The 14,840-nt window shown below is 44.5% G+C and overlaps 1 protein-coding gene across 6 annotated transcripts in view; it reads right to left on the reverse strand.

Moving 5' to 3' along the window:
- Positions 1-14,840, reverse strand: part of LOC135259887 (non-muscle caldesmon-like) — a 57,596-nt gene that overhangs the window by 32,747 nt on the left and 10,009 nt on the right. For all 6 annotated transcript variants that reach the window (XR_010331422.1, XR_010331421.1, XM_064344799.1 and 3 more), the window contains exon 2: positions 6,271-6,332. The gene's annotated coding sequence lies outside the window, so the exon portion shown is untranslated. The remainder of the gene's footprint in view (positions 1-6,270; positions 6,333-14,840) is intronic.

Raw genomic sequence — 14,840 nt, forward strand, 5'->3', positions numbered from 1 at the left:
GGGACGGCTTCCTCCGTTTCAGCGCGGGGCTCCACTTCCTCTGGCATCCCGGCCCCGAAACACAGCGCCGCAGGGCTCAAGCAGGAAACCCGCGGGGGCAAAGAGGGGTGCGTGCTCTAACCCTTAACGCATTGCCTCCGATCGGCCACGTCCCACGCCGCTTCCCTCCCGCAAACTGCCGCGGCAGCCTCTGTGCTTTCCACAGCACAACTCCGAACCGAAACGCTAACGTGCCAGAGATTTGTGGGAACCGCAGCTACCGATGACAGGAATGTGGAACCCACGTTTGTTTGCACGTTCTCTCTTTTGTTTGCACATGTCCCGGTAATACCATTACAAAATTAGTAAAAAAAAGGCAATGGATTAAATGTGTTCACGCTTGCACTGTTTCCTTTCCGAGCATGTCTGCGGAAAGATTAGGGAATAAGTGTTTTGTGTGTCATTGCTCACCACAGAGTGTCTTCATGTCTAAGCTGGGCATTGCTAATCATGCAATGAAAACAAACATCTTTTGTCTTTGGTACTATGGATCAATTAAAACCATTGATGCTGTCTGCACCTCCAAGCTTAAGTTTTGTAATGTATAGTTGGACATGAAATTAGCCTCTGCAGGAGGCAAAGTTGGGGGGTTTGGGGGTGTGGGGGCAAGGAGGGGAGGGGGGAGGGGCTGGTGCAATGTAGTTGATGAAAGGGGGCCCACTGGTTTTTTCGAGACAAAAAGTTCCCGACTGGGGCCGTCTAAAAAAACAGAGAAATGGATGCATTTACTCGCTCTAGAAGGAGACCACCCATGGTTTGTTAAAGCTAGCACTCAGTCTTGAGAATAATGCCAGGGCCCTCCCCGTCTATGATTTATTGGAATTACATCTTCTGAGTCCTTCTTCAAGTGCTCCACAACACGGGATAGCCGAGTCTTCTCAACTAGCCGCCGCTAAATGCCTGTTCTCAGCCGACGTCAAAGAGTAATAGCGCCGCATTTACCTCGAAAATTACAGCTTTGCGCCAGCTCTGTGGAACTTGCGTACGCTTAAAAACGCCATTAGGCCGTCGGCTCGGCTCGCGCCTCTCATTTCCGCGTAAATTCATCACCTGGGCGACCGCGACGGGTTTGTCGCCAGATTGGTGTCTGCCGGTCGCGTCTTTATAGTTTGGCTCTTTACAGAGGGCGAGGGGAGCACTGTGGCAGAATGGGAGGGAAGGGGGGGGGGGGGGGGGAAACATTACAAGTGTTTTGTGTTTTCCGAGGGATTGAAAAACGCAATTTCGGAATTACGTCCAGATGACGGGAGGAAGGAAACGACAGCGGAAAAAAAAAAAGAAAAAAAGAAACGCAATAAAAACGAAAATGAATCGCAGAGCGCTTCAGTGTTTTTATTTACCGCCCCGAGCTTCTGTGAATTTCTAAAAAAAGGAGCGGGGAAAGTCCACCAAACTCAGGGATCAGATCAGGGCGCGGACAAAAAAAGACACAGTCGTGCGTGGATGGTAGGACCAAACGGAAGTAAACTTCAGGAGCTAATAACAAATACAGGTACAGTTGCACAATAACACTAATACAGTCATGCTATGCACTGTTTCCTAGCACTAGCTGCCCCCTCTTTCCTACTACTGCTAATGATGATGATGTTAATAATAATAATAATAATAATAATAATAATAATAATAATACAATGCTAATTCATATTTGGGAAATTATCTGAACACTGTAAAAAACGACTTGCAGTTTTGCTAGATTTATGAGTGCATTTAATTCAGGTGCTCCTGTTCTGCAGTGAAAAAGACTGAGCTTTCCTGTGCCTTTCCAGCGCTGCTTTGCTCCTGCAGTGTGAGATTTCATTTTATATGCACATAAATTTGCTTTAAAAAGTAGACATTAACAACCGGAGGATACCCGTAAAAATTCCAGTAGGGGCTAGCAGCAGGACTCCCGATGCTGTAAGATTCTCCTTAAGCCATCTCAGGAGCTGAAGTGTGTGTATGCCTACTGTAGGTATGCAGGACAGGAACTTAAGTGTGTATATGTGTATGTATGCATTACAGGAACTTAAATAATAAATTCTTGAAAAGGGATACCACTAAGATGGGAAAAATTATTAAATGTTCCTCAATAAAGAAAATGAAATAAATGAATAGAAATAAATCCTTTTTAAAAACGAATTCACATGAAAGTGTTAATACTTTGGGTGAGGTTTCGATATTGGCAACTTGCCCAACTCATTTAGTTCATTTAGAATCATAACAGAGGTCAAAGGTCATGTAGAACAATAAGAAGTCAAAAGTTCCTGCCGGGATGAAGCCCATGTTTATGTTGTTAAGCTACAATATGTGCCATATTGAATAGATTACACTTTTTATTTTTTCCCCAGTGCTTATGAAGTTAATTAAACTGTCAAAAACCAAACAGCAACAAGGATGAGCTATTACTGTAAGCGATTTCCGGCAATCTTTCTTTCATTTTAAGAATGAAGAGAGCGGATTCCCTCACATTTGTGTCGCATTTTCATCTCTAGGTTTATGTGAGTCGGCACACTTCTGCTAAGAACGTGCAGTTAACACCGCACAGCCGAATTGCTCTCTTCTGCTACCACCGGAGTTTTTCGCTTGGAAAGAAAATATACAATTTTATTTCCATTCCTAAATGAAACGTCACGTGTGGCCATACCCTCCTCATCGCTCCCAAATGTCGGCAAATGTAATTCCTGAGAGGAATCGGATTGATGTGTGTCAGAGCTAGCAGTATAGTACATGAATAGAAAGAAGTTTAAACGCAGACATATCAATTGATTTGCTTCTCTTGCACTAGAAACTGTACTTTTAAAAGACTTGGCAACCTTTCGTGGATCACTTACTGCCAAAAGCTACATTTATTAAAGCTACACCCGTCGGGCCTGTTCCACTTTATGTCTTTTAAAAGTGTTTTGTTCTTGAACAGTAATTTTGTTTCTTTTTTTTGTCGAGGCCTATGAGCTATAAGCTATTTGTGTCCTGTGTGTAAACTGTTGTCTTGAATGTTGGCTTTCAAAATGAGAATTCTGAAAAAACCGAGTCATGTCTGTGGGTGGGGCAGAGCTTGTAGTCCAAAAATGGCTGTGCGTACCCCCCCCCCCGGGTCCTCTGATGCCCCTCTGCTGGAGAAGGCAACGGCCCTCACAATGCCCCATGTGTTAAATGTCCCCACATTGTCAATGACGGGGAGGGCAGACGCTCGAAGAACAGCCCCAAAGTCGAATTTCATACCCCGAGACAAGACCACTGACTGCCACTGTTCGGTTTTCTTCACGTGAAACGATCTGGACGGAATGTCACAGAATGGAATCCAGCCTGAAGGCTGACCGTTTCACTAATATTTGAATATAATATTTAAAAAAATTTTTTTTTTTAATAATATGCAGAATTGTTGTGTTTATGACTGCTTATGAGGACCGCCCTTGACAAGAAGGGCATATCATTTGAAAAGGTCAGATTCATATATATATATTTTTTTTAAAGTAACATTTTTGTTGAAAATGCCGTTGTCAAAGGCTAGTCCAAAGGTTTGTTTATGGCACGTTATTATGCCATATGAGGAACGGTGGATGTATTTCCTAAATTGTTAGTTTGGCCCAGTGCACTTCAGTGCTTCAAAGCAGTCCATTAAAGTGTAACGCTTCTGCACGCTGGATTATACTTGACTCATCAGTGCCGTGTCATTATGACTTTGAGCAGCACAACGGTTTGCAATACATCATGCTAACTCAAATGCATCGGAAGTGTTTACCTTTACAATGCCGGAGGCTTTTGTCTTTTTATATCGTATTTTAAATGTAATGTTGTTTTAAGAAGGGCTGTCGGACATTATTTCACACATGAATTGGCTGACATGCAACACTACCAGCGGTGGCCCAGCTGCTCATAGCTTCTGCTGTTCAGCGCTGATTTTCCTCATCAATGACAGGCTAAATTGCACGGTAAAGGCAGCTGTTTGGACCCAACGGGAGACCTGCGGTGATCTACATCCAGGAAGGCCGCCTGGCCGTGCATCCCCACTGCCACCCACTAATTTCAGGATCAGTGCCTTTTTCTGAAGTAGCTAAGCATGTGCTGCAACTAAATATACCGTTAGAAAAGGCGAGCGTGTTGCCAAAACAAAGGTTCTCTTTGTTCCGTCGGTGTGTCTGCACACCTCCTCACTGCTGTTTCTTACTCTGACTGTAATTTTACTCCAGATCCCAGACACTATGCCATTCCTGATGGAGAAAATAATAATAATAATACTACTACTAATAATAATAATAATAATAATAATTATTATTATTATTATTATTATTATTTAAAAAATCCCCCTAGGATTTTTTTTCCAGCAATGGTGTTTGGGCTTTGCAAGTGTTCTTGGGTGTATGTGCAACTCACACACTTACAGCTGATTCTTGGAACTTTACAGCTGATTCACACCTCAGCAGATTCATTTGATGTTCCCAACAGCTCGTTCTCGCTCACTGTGAAGCCAGTCATCCCTCACTCGTACGCGACTCACAGAAATGCTAGCAGCTGAGCCACAGATGAGTTTGGGTAGCGAGAAAACAATGCTAGAGACTTACCACAACGCTGCATTTAACAACTATCAACTACATTCAAATATGTGTCCTCCACACAATGCTGTTTGCCATTTCTGTGAGATGCACATGCACTGCTAGCCGTAGGCTACGTAGGCCAAGCGGCACTGCTCTTTTCATCAGTAGGGCTCCCAGCTAATACCCCAGTCAGCATGACACATCAGGAACGGTGTGCTACATTTAGAATCACGCTATCGCAATAAGTCACAATAAATACTGCTCTTTCATTTCTTTCAACGACCGAAGATGACCTATAAGCGAAAGTAAATGAGTGCAAGCATTTCATGCTTGAATGTGTACAATATGACAAGAGATTCATGTTTTGCTGATAGTTGTGTCAAGGAAAAAATGTGAGCATAGCTAAAAAAAAATTCTAGTGGTGGTGCCAGGGAAACTGAATTAATAATAATGCTTTGTAGAGGAGGAGGAAGATCAACCCCCCACCAATGTGTGGCCCCCACCTGGGCCATGCAAGGCTGCCATACTTTGTGCCAGAACGCTCAGCACACATTGGCTGAGATTGAGAAGGAGGGACATGGAGCCAGATATGATTGCACTTCAAAGTCTTCCCTTCTTCATCCAGCACGTCTTGCGGTTGCGTTTCTCTGCGGGGGGGTGGGGGGGGGAGCAGCGGGCTATGCCAGAGGGGGGGGGCTGACACGCCCACCTGTGCATGTGTCTGCAGGTTATGGTAGAGTCACAACTTAGACTCCCCAGGTGCAGGGGAGCCAGGTGCGAGAGGCATTCTAACAATCCCCCTTAGTGGTGGGCCCCCACAAGGGCTGCCCTGAGAATGGCAATGAGGGGTGGGAGACACACACACACACACACACACACACACACCCTGACATCCTCGATTATACACACACACATACAAACACACACACACGCACGCACACACACACCCTGACATCCTCGATTATACACACACACATACAAACACACACACACACACGCACACACACACACACACACACGTGCACACTTACACTCTCTCTCACACACACACACACACACACACGTGCACACATTCACTCTCTCACACACACACACACACACACTGGCATCCTTCACTGCGCACACAGACTCTCATTAAGAGGTGCGGCAGGTATTTCAGCTATGTGCACTTTGGCCTCAGTCTGGGAATGAGCCCGGGAAGAACGCTGTCACTTTTAGCACCCCTTTCCCATCAAGGCCACCTGGGGCTGCCTTCCAGACATTCCTCATCCTATTATAGTCATCATCATCATCATCATCATCATCATCAAAGATTTTAATCTACAGGAACTTCTCACCTGCACCCGGGTTTACAGTGATTTCTTTTCATTTTTTTTTTTTTTTTTTGCCAAAAATGTACAGCCAAGACAGCAAAAGAATCCACCGGACAATCAAGGTTTGTCCTTAGCTTCCCCTCACAAATAACTGAGCTACATTTTTTTTACCATTGTTTAGCAAGTCCTTTTCGGTCGGTCGCTGAAACTCACCGAACTGTATGTGTGAAGAAAACAAAAACTTGCTTTTAAACATGAGTCAGAGTGACGGACAGATGCTGACTGACTCCAGGCCACAATATCACGCAGTAATCCTCCATTCCGTGAAACTCCTCAAGTGTTCTGTGACATTGAATACCCTGATTATGGTTATGTAAGAGGTGGATCAACCTCAGGTGTAGCCTTACCTGGAGAGAATGTGGGGTCTGTCTGTAGTCTTGAGCTCCTGTCTCGGCCTGCTTTCCAGCACCTGAGAGAGAGAGAGAGAGAGAGAAACAGAGAGAGAGAGAGACGGAGAGCGAGAAAAATAGTTAAAAGATCTTCAACATTTATTAAAAAGCATCATTTCAGTAGCATGAACCAGAAAAAAACAGGAAAACAAAATAGTAAAAACCCACCCTAGAAATGATATAATCTAAATCATGACAGAGAGAGAGGGAGAACAGCACAGCCATCCTGACATCTATCAACTCGTCCCCCTGGAATGACATCGCCAGCCATTTGCCGAAAGAGCCAGTGGGCTCCGTAATCTCGTTGGCACGGTGCCGGCCGTGCGTCGGTCTCGGAGTGGCGGTTAGAGCCGCGGTCCGCGCCTTCTCCCAAATTAGCCGACGGGCCTTGGGTTCTCATTAGCGAACAGCTGCGTTTTACTGCTGAGAAAAAGAAAATCGGCTTTGGCCGTATCACAGAGGCTGTGTTGTGTTTCTAGGCATTAAAAAGTTTTTTTAATTTTTTTTTTTAAATGCTGGTGCGGGTGCGCTAAGATGCTGGCGGAGGCTAGCAGCTGGGTGAAGGCTAACAGCGCGCATGTGTGATGGCTGCTTTTATTGGAACAGGGCTATTTGGGTTGGCCCGGCTCCAGGGGGAGGGGGGGGGGGGGGGGGTCGATCTGGTATAAATCCTCGGCCCGGAGTCGAAGAAACCGAGAGGCCTGCCGAGCCTGTCGGCGGCCCGGCGCGATTGGATCCGAGGGGCGCAGCGCTGGCGCGTGCAATCCGCCAAAGCCAGCTCGACCCGACGGGCCCTGGCAGAACGTTGGCGCGTCTCTTCCTGCCGAACCGGCCAAACCCGAGTCTGAGACGAGACGCAGAGCACACACACCCATAATTACTGAACCTCGCCGACAGCTCGCCTTTTACTCCGATGGCTTCCGATTCACAGCTCGTGAATAATGAAGAGAAACAGAGAAAAACTCCAGAAACGGGGGTGTTGGGTCACCGTGTGCGGCTATTATGGTCAGTATTCCCCCTGGAAGAGACTTGAAAATGAGACTATTACCATTACATATGTATATGACCACTGGAACACTGCACTGTTGGAACAGTTGTTTTGTTTCTCCTTTCATGTACTACCTGCATGAACCAGTATACTACAATTGCAAGTGACAAAATCCAATTTATGCAATACAGTCAGAGAACTCATCACCAAGCCTTCTCTGTCCCACCTCATACTGTACTAAAGACTGCACACAGTATAGGAATAACATTTCCAATGCAATGTGGCCTCCGCAACAGTAGGGGGCATAACAGACAAGTACGGTAAAGGAAATGAAGGTGAGGAGACGGGGACTCGAGATGCTTGGAGCAAAGGAATGTAGCAAATCTGAATATGGCTACGCTTAAGTTGAATAAAACAAACTTTACTTTAAACATATAAAATGGTTTGAATATGTTATTGTACAACGGATAGCATACACAGATTAATATTTTTCCCCTTTTGAGTAGTCTAGGCAGGATAAAGCATTCAGGTTTACCCATTAAGAAGTAAACCAGAAGATAGATTTCAAATAAGCCATTGGCTAGCTGTGGCAGTTCCGTGCTTCTCTAGACCATCTGAGTACAGGTGTACATACCTGCAGTACTATACTTTTGTCTTTGCATTTCTCCTTCCTTTCTCCTTCTCTTTCATTTCCCTTCTTATTTCATTCACTTCTTTCACTTACTATATCACTCTCTGTCTTATTTATCTCTATCCCTAACTCTATTTCGCACTTTTCAGTTCTCTCCCTCTTTCTGAATGCCTGCTAGAGTTTGTACTGTGAGTTTTTTCCCACCCATGCTACGGCCAGGCTTCCTTACACAAGGTAAAATCAAGTCAGCAAATCATTTCCACATGAAGGAGATTGGAGAAACATTCAAATTTTCACATCTGCAACTGATTTGACTTCCTGGGCACAGGGCCCTCTCCCCAACTTCTCCCTTTCCATGGCTTAAGAATCCACAGAAAACGAGAGAGAGAGAGAGAGAGAGGGAAAGAGAGAGAGAGACAGAGAGAGATTCGCTCCTTCAAGAAGTCTTCCTGTCTCTTGTCCCTGCCGGTCTAAACATCACGGCCCAGTCCCAAATCCCTACGCTGGCTTGCAGCCAAACCGGCTGCAGCGTCGCCCGTTAGCCTTCAGTGCTGCCGTAACTATGGCGAGGGCTGAAGCTGGCCGTCCAATCAAAACGCTGCAGTGGGAGCATGCTTTACATTCACCGAAGTCCTAAAGGAAAAAAAAAAAAAGGGAATTCCAGACGCGCTCTTGGCCGCCATATATCAGCAGCCGCCGCAAGGTTCCCCCAGCTGCAGGTTAACGGTTATCAGCGGCTCAGAAATCGCTTCAAACCCACTCAGCAAAACGCGCCGGAGTTCATTCAACTGTGCGACGAAACCGCGGCTAAAATTAACACAGTGGAATTTTCAACATTTGGCCCTAATAGCAGCAAATAACACTGGAGATTTTATTCTGCGCGCACAAAGGCTTGCCTTTAGGTTCTGACAAAGGGAGGATAGAAAACTGGGGAAAAAAAACGCAATGCAACGTTTATAGGTATGCAATAATAGGACAGGGAAATTACTAATATTTTAATGAGTTCTGGTTTGTCTTGGATGTGAATGATAAACCGACACGACGGCGTCTTATAAACGATCAGACTCTCCGACGGAGGAGGATGAGGCCCGACGTCTGAGCCCAGCCGAGCTCGCGGCGCAACGTTTCTCCCTCGCCAAAAAAGCAACAGAGCCGCGTCCAGATCTCAAAACCAGCTGCCGGGCCCGAACGTGTTCGGACAGGATACCTGCGCTCCGAATCGAATCCGTTTCCCGGGAAACGCTTTGTTATAACTCAGCGCGGCGGTGAACTTGGCGAGTTTTGGAAAACGTTATTCGCAGCATAATGGCGCACAGATTAACTGTTAATGGGGCTAAATCCCCCCCAGGAGACGGATCGCACCTGGGACCTGCAGCTACGCTAATATCACTCACGTTCAGAAAGAGGCTACGACACGGGGTTCTGACAAGCGAAAAAGGGAGCCTTTGGGGAGGCTTCCTTTTAGAGGATGGGGGAGCCCAAAACCAGTGAGCTCTCATTTTTTGGGATGAAAATGGAGACTCCTGCATTCCCAGACACTGGTTCACATTCCCAGACTAGTCTTGTGAATCACATCCTATGTTAACTCTCCATCTCCTGGGTGGCTGTGGTAAGGATACCTCTGGAAAGCAGTGGCTTTTTAGCCATGAGCTCACCGTTTTTAATGTACCCCTTATGGTACATTACAATGAGCATGCATAGGTATTTGGTACATCATACTGTGTTTAACTGCTAGAAAAAGTTATCCACATCCATACTTTTTGTTAGCGGTGCGCTATTTAATAATGTACCAGCTTAATAGTGTATTTCTTTGCAGAAAGAATGTGTGGACAGGTGTCCCCAGCTGGCGATGGAGGTGTTGCGTCCCTCTACAGTTGGGGGGGGGGGGGGGGCGCTGGTCTGCACGAGTGTCATATTTCTGATTTCACATTCCCGCACACCTGTCGGAGGCCCAGGTAAAGACTTCATCAGGAGAAGCTGGCTATATAAGGAGGTGGACTGGAGAAGTTATGGGGCTCCCTCTCACTCTCTGCAAACTCCCAAGCACAAACAAGGGGATTGTCCGTTCTGTCTCTCTCCCTCCCTCCCTCTCTCTCACTCCCTCTCTCAGATGCCAGTAGATGGTTAGATAGATGGGTAAACAGACCATTTTTTAAATGGACGTCATTGAGTAGTCTTCCTTCCTTTCAAACAATCTCAGTCAACAGTTTCTAAAAAGTCTGAAAATGCCATTCACAGTACACAAAAACCCAAAAGCAATCAACAGTCATTTCAATATTTCCAGACACGAACGAGCATTTTGCTCAGAATAAAAAGCTGCAAGATCAAGTGTGGTTTCATGTTAATATGTGAGAAGCTCCTAGCATAGTTACATTTTCAATGAGCCAAAACCTCAGGATCACTATGAACACACAGGATATACTCAAGCAGCAATTACACAGGCGGGGAATTAAAAAACGTGATGGAACAGAATCCTGAAATAAATACAGCTGACATAAGGAACAAGGGCAAAAAAGGATTGCACTGAATGTGCATGGAGAATATGATATTCTAAAACATATTTATCATGTAACGTGATCTTCACACAGGGCTTTCTCCTTGTGTACATTTCCAGAACATCTATCGATGAATTATTATTATACAGTGTTTTTGTTAATAGTTTTTCTTGCAGATATTTCTTTTGTGTGTTCCGGATTCCTCTAGACAGATGTGCACCAGGACAATCTTTACAGAACATTTGTCACAATCATGCAAATTCTACATGACACTAAATTTCTGTCTTAATTGTAAAACTGCCTGGCTTTCAGCAAAAAACATCACTCAGCCATATCTATTTTACATCATGACTTTATAATCGAAATATTCCATTACTTTGTTCTCGTAATAAATGCATACATAACTTTTTTCTGGTTTCCTGACATTCCCTCTCCACTGTAGGCTATTTATATTTTTTCCCAAATTCACAAAATACCAAAGGGACAGCTTCCAAATTTGATGTACTTTCTTTGCAGCCTATTTAATGACCGCGTCAGTAAGAATGACAAGTATTTTAGATATTATTTTGAATGTTTAATTTTCATCAACTTAGGGTATTAAATTCTGAACTACAAATCACTCAATTAAAAATACATCTTTCAGACATGGGAACAACTGGACGCTGCCAGATGTTTGGGTGACATGAGGCTCAGCTTGTTTTTCCAAAGGGGGAGGGTGGGGTGGGTCAGTTCAACCCCTCAGACAGTTTTAACCCTTTGAAGAGCAGTTTTTTTGGAACGTTTTTTCACAATTCCAAGTCAGTGTTATAGAACTCCACTGCTTTCAATTACCAGTAGTGATTGTTACATCAGCACTGGAATGTTCAGTCAACGACATTCTAAACACATAACTAACATGATCTAACGCCTTAAAGGGTTAATAAACAAACTCCCTATCAGAAAGTATCAGAATTGGAAGTATCAGAATCCCCTTACAGAAGGGGGAAAAAAAGAGGTTTGTATGCTTGTACAGGACATCAAATGGTCACTGCTTACTGGCCTTTCTCCATGTGACCAAATATGGTCAGAAAAAACAAACTCTTGAAAGTTTACAAGACACACAATGTCACGGTTTCTCAAGACTTCCACACGCTGCTGAGGGAAAGGGTCTGTGCTGTTCTGTGGGATGGGCTTCCCACCGCGGTCAGGACAGCACATGCCCCGCTCATCTTTCAAATCGGACCGAACCGCTCGTTGGATTTGGTTTCGTTTTTGGATTTCCTTTAGGAATAATGTCGCTCTGGATAAGAAAGCCTGCAATTTCATGCAATGGCCGACGTGACTGAAATCACAGTCGCTCGGAGGGGACAGTCCACATATTTCAGGGCATGATGTGCAGATGTTCTGGCCAAACATTACCACATCACTGTCCCTATCTGAGCAGATGATTCCAGCCCCTGTTGCACTGATGCATTGTTGTTCTTATCAACACATTTAAATAAGAAATTTGATTGATATGTCGCACTAAATCAATGAAAAAAAAAAAAGATTTTTAATTGTGTAACGTGTGCAAACATGATCCTCCATGTCAGCTCCTGTGGATGGGCCCCATGTGCTTATGACTGCTTTTGACACTCTCTTCTGTTTAGCCCAGGGCTCGTCTGCCCATGTTTTCACTTCAATAAACACAAAGGCGGAGTAGGCCTGGAATCAATCTATAGGCATCCTACACTGTGACTTAGAATTACATTCAAAGGACCGTCTTTTTTCCCCCCCCTCCTTCACACAGTTTGTAAAGATTGAGGTATGAAACTGTGTTCGTGCTGGGGTTAAAAAAAAAAAGAAAAACCGAACGCTTGAATTTAATCGAAAGTTAAGTACACGCGTTGATTAAATGCAGGCCACGCGCTGTACTCACGAGAGCCTGCTGCACACCCAGGAACCGCAAAACATTCCTTCTGGCGAAACAAAGTCTATCTGAGGAGCCGTAGATTTATGCTACGGCAAGAAAACCGCCCTGTCTATCTGCCCTCAGTCAATTTTGCCTCTGATTACGGGTTCCTGTCAAAGAGAGAATTAAAATACCTAACCGCAGGAAAGACATGGCCCATTATAGCAGGGCCCAACAGTCTGCCGAGTGTCTACACTGCTTTCTCTTCAATCCGTTCAAGAAAAGCAGCTTCACTGTTGTGTCCTCCGATCGTATTTATAGCTAGAATACACTGTTCTGGATGTCAACCCGTGTCAGAAAGCAGGCTCCAGTGCTGACGGGATAGACTGGGACATTCGCTGTTTTTCAAGCAGCTGTAGAAACTTCTGCTAAACACTGACTGGGCTCATGGGTGGTTCATGCTGTTAATGCAATGCTCCAGTGTGTGGATGGGCCCCCCTCTCTGGTATATGCTAAGGCTTTGTTCCAGTGTGTGGATGGGCCCCCCTGTCTGGTATCTGCTAAGGCACTGCTCCAGTGTGTGGATGGGCCCCATGGTCAAGTATCTGTTAAGGTTGTGTTCCAGTGTGTGGAAGGTCCCCACGGTTTGGTATCTTTGAAAGTACTGCTCCAGTGCGTGGATGGGCCCCACGGTCTGGTATCTGTGAAGGCACTGCTCCAGTGCCAACCATCTATAATTTGTCTCGTCACTCTGAAGCCAGGAAAGATGGTGAATATCAGAATCACATTCTTTTACCCCAAGTCACCCTGCACTCTTTCAAATTCGATGATCTACTCCCTCAATGGGAAGTAATCTCCTCTCTACAGTACTTTTCTGCCCCCCCCCCCACCCTTCTGAAAGGCATCTGCCATATTTTTCTAATAACAGAAGGAGCTTGTTTCCAGAAGCTTCTGTTCTGCTGCAGACTCCACAGGAGGAACTCGGGTTGATGGTAAAGCGTCTGACGCTTCTTCACGGAAAACTTTGGAGGTTCCACTTCAGGCTCTGTCTCAGTTCTGAATGCGCCTTTCCCGCATTGAGGAGCATGCTCATAGTCCAATAAAACGAAAAGCTTGGCATTAACAGACGGTTTCAGCAAGACAAAGAAAAATGTGTCATGGAAGACCGGTTTTAAAGAAAAAGAAATTCTTTCGTTTGTGTGGCGAGCTCGTAATCCTTCCACAAAAATGAGCTTGTAATCAATCGTAATTGACCATTTCTTCCAAAACTTCCAAGAAATTGGGTTTAAGTGTTCTCTTTTACACAAGCGTTTATCATACACCATGGAGCATTATGTTCTTAACACTTTACATGCCATGACAATGAAACATAATCCTTGATCCATTTCATGAAAAACATTTTCTGGAACTTAAAATGTTTTTGTTGTAAAAACTAAAAAGTTCCTGATGTCTCATAAATGTATTTGTTGGTATCTCAGATGGACACATAGCAGTGTTTGCTGCTGACTGCCTAGCAGACCAAAAAAGAAAAGAAAAAAAAAACACTGAGGAGATGCATGTGCCTGTTCTGCATTGGACAGAAATTACTTCCTGTCTGGCCTTTTAAGGAGTCTTTCAAACTGTACTTAGTACAGTAACATGGCACTCCACTACCGAGGCAGTTAAAAACATTTAAGTCTACAAGACTGCGAACATGCACACACACGCGTATATGTATAAATATAGAGAGAAAGAAGTCAAAGAAGAGAGAGTGACTGCCTGACTGTTTCTTCAGGGCACTGTTAAAATGATATTTAAAAAGTTTAATCCAGGGCAGAAGAAGCGATTATGCCATTATATGTCTGCCGCTTTCATGTACAACAGATGTGTTCAGTCAACAGGCACCAGATATATTACTGCATAAACAGTTTAATGACACTAAGCATGCTTTGAGTAGTCAGAATAATACTACTGCATCCAAAAAAATTTTCGAATTGGCAAAGCAGCGTTGGAATTCACTGATAAGATAAGAATAGAGTTGAGGCCATTTCGACTTCATCGCAGTTAAATGTACCCAGCATACAACTACTAAATGAAGGTCAATTTCATTTGAAAATGTTTTAATGAAAACATTTTGTAAATATTTAAAGTTCCAGAACAATATGCTCATGACTACAATACCACTACTCTTGCAAGGCTACTGAAAATAACCAGAATTACCATCATCATCATCAACATCATCATCATCACGCATCTTCATCATCAGCTTTATTGCCTGGTCCAGTGCTGAGTGTTCTCACCTTTACACTTAAACGCAGCACCTGTTAGTGCAGCACCATAAACTGAACTACAACGTTACAATTTCTGCAGGAGGAAATCATCTGGCCATCGGTTTGACCCTCGAGGTCCTTCGCAGGAGATCGATCATCATCGCGTTGGCCGTTAACAAACACACACAAGCTGTAAATCAGGGCGAGGAATGTGTTTTAAGGCGCGTTAAAGGATTTTGGGGGGGTATTAAGTGACGAAATCGCTCGCCCTATAAGTGCCTGCATTCCTCGGCCG

This window comes from Anguilla rostrata, chromosome 7 (genome assembly GCF_018555375.3).
Source record: "Anguilla rostrata isolate EN2019 chromosome 7, ASM1855537v3, whole genome shotgun sequence".
Classification (NCBI taxonomy): Eukaryota; Metazoa; Chordata; class Actinopteri; order Anguilliformes; family Anguillidae; genus Anguilla; species Anguilla rostrata.